Here is a 3,136-nt window from a genome sequence, read left to right as displayed (position 1 = left end):
GGTGTGTGCACACACAGAAACAATCTATCACAGCGTGCGAGTAGCCTACCACATTGAGATCTCTTTCATGCCATCATTCGCCTGAATGGTTTCAAATCACTTTAATGTTTAAACTGACAAGGCTTAAAACACATGCGAATGATAAACTTTGAAACAGCACTGGCCCTATCATACTTTTGGGGGGCTGAGACAACAGATAGGGGTTGAAGCCCACCTAAAAAGGGTCTAGAACCACCGCTGATATGGCGTGCATAATTACCTGTATACTGAAACATAAATATATAACCAGCTTAACTGATTCAGTGTGACGGCTGAGCCTGTTTCTGAGAGCACAACATGCCAATCCGTGGTTGGATTCCCAACACGGTTAACCGTAATCTTTCACTGTCAATAAATCTGAGCAATATTTGCGCCATATCTGCTCTAACTGTCGACTATTACTGTCGATTTAGCAGCGGAACTAATCAGATTGCTTCTGCTAATCCAACGCAACGCTAACCGTCACAACAGGCAAGAGCAGAAGAAGAGATGATCTACGCACCAACCCAAAACAAGAACGGTGAGTTCAGATGGCATGCCGTCTATAAATCGGAACCGGTTTTTAGTTTTATTTTGGGCGATCTCTATTCCAGAATTGCACACAAACTGCATTGCAATCAATTCCCAAAATGTAATTTGTGTGGAATTTTAATGAGGTCTGTAAAGAGGAGAAAATACTGTATCAGGCAGATAAAGCTCACAGTTTGCGATACTCGAAATATAGGAAGACAAATATGTGGGGGTTTACATGAATGCATCTCTGAGAGGAACTGGCCGTCGTCAGAAATGTTTCAATGGCATTTTCTTTTCCTCTTACCGCCATATAATGCATATTAAAGTAGTGTTTGTAAGCACAGCTGCATTGTTTACAGTGGTTACCAAGAAAACGCTGTATCGCTGCTATTCCATAAGCGCCACCTGCTGTCAGAAAATAAATCTGCATTTTCAATCAGTCCATCTGCTGTTTTTGTTTTGTGCAGGTGTCTTATGTAGCAAAATTTCACAAATCTAAAGTCAGACCATTCTGTTTTTGCTTTAAATCTTGAAATTATACAATCTAATTCAAATAAAAAACAACTGATCATGCTACACGTATGTAGCAGTACTGTCTTATCAAAATAAATGAGAAAAAAAACTAATCCTGACGTACCGAACTCATATCGAACACTGGCCCAAAACTGAGGTACGTACCGAACTGTGATTTCATAAAAATGTTCTTAAGCTTTAGAGCCAAGAGAAGGTGAATATATGGCATTTGGACATGGTAGTGTGAATATTTAGACTTTGCTGTGTTGTGCAAAACCAGAGAAGCTTGAAAACCAATCATTCATATAACAGATATATCTGACATTTATCAGACAACAATTCAAAACTGTACCTTTTGAATGCATGGGCAAAGGTTTTGATAAAAAGTCATAATTTACACAATTCACCGTTCATACTTGACTTTCTAGCAAATGCATATGTTTGTATAACCTGTCTTAATGCATGTGCATCACTGAGCAGGAAACTAATCATACAATGTAATAGTCATGTATAATATATGATACAATATAAAATGCTTTTTTTATTTTGCCTTTAAATTGACACTGTTTATGTGTAACATTACACCCCTAATATATATATATATATATATATATATATATATATATATATATATATATTATAATCAAGGTACATACCGTAAACAGTGTCAATTTAAAGGCAAAATAAAAAAAGCATTTTATATTGTATCATATATTATACATGACTATTACATTGTATGATTAGTTTCCTGCTCAGTGATGCACATGCATTAAGACAGGTTATACAAACATATGCATTTGCTAGAAAGTCAAGTATGAACGGTGAATTGTGTAAATTATGACTTTTTATCAAAACCTTTGCCCATGCATTCAAAAGGTACAGTTTTGAATTGTTGTCTGATAAATGTCAGATATATCTGTTATATGAATGATTGGTTTTCAAGCTTCTCTGGTTTTGCACAACACAGCAAAGTCTAAATATTCACACTACCATGTCCAAATGCCATATATTCACCTTCTCTTGGCTCTAAAGCTTAAGAACATTTTTATTTCTTTAAACCCTGAAGTCAGTCTTTCCTGTGGCTCATGGGCTTGGTGCTCTCAAAAGCTGCATTACTCATCAGGCTGAGTAAATACAGCACTATGATAAAGAACGAGACGTGATGGAGGGCAGATGAGGCAGAGAGTGATCAAAATACCACACTGGGGACTCAACTCACAGCTAAAACATTATTTTTCTCATTCTGTTGCTCTCCCTTTCCTCTCTTCTTTTAACGCTTCCAAACTTGTAGCTGTCATATGTGCTTGACAAATCAAGTCGATCTAACTTTAAAATATTGGCAGGGGATATAGGCCCCTCTTAAGTGCAAATTTAATAAACATTTGCCTTCAAGGAAAATGTGGAATGGGAGAAGCAAGGATGTGGAGAACAGAGTTATTACTGCAATACAAGATAGATTATCACAGATATAGCCTACATTTTACCTGCAATACATGTAAACAGCACGGGAAGCAGATTTAGATGGTGGATTTGTAATGTGTCTATTCATTTATTTATTTGGATTGATTTTGTTGATTATGTAATTGAAGTTAGTTTAATTATTATTACATTATTATTTTATTTTAAACGACATGGTATTTTATGTTATATTTTATCATGTTCTTTTTATCTATAGACAGTTCTAATTATCATTTGATATATTATCACTTGTGTAAAAGTGCTGCATGTTTATGCTTTTTAAAATAAGTGGTTGTGGTGGTTTCCATTCTTACTCGCATGGCTACACATGGTGACATGACTCTGAGGAATTAATGCCTAAAGGTGCAGTTATTACCACTAAAGTAAACACAGAATCAGTCTGGAGCTAGAATCCCTTACACTATTTAAACACAGCAATGTATGCTATGTTCAAATATATTATAAAGGTGAAACTTCTCACTCATTCTCATAGCCACATCTGTGCTAAAACCATGATTCTTTTACTTCAGCGAAATTAATGTAAAATTTGCCTAATGTATCTGTTATAGGATACATTAAATTATCTTATTTCATCAAACTGCTCAAATTAGTA

Source organism: Sinocyclocheilus grahami, unplaced genomic scaffold (genome assembly GCF_001515645.1).
Source record: "Sinocyclocheilus grahami isolate Dianchi unplaced genomic scaffold, SAMN03320097.WGS_v1.1 scaffold1291.1, whole genome shotgun sequence".
Lineage (NCBI taxonomy): Eukaryota > Metazoa > Chordata > Actinopteri > Cypriniformes > Cyprinidae > Sinocyclocheilus > Sinocyclocheilus grahami.
Note: the sequence above shows the minus strand (reverse complement) of the source record.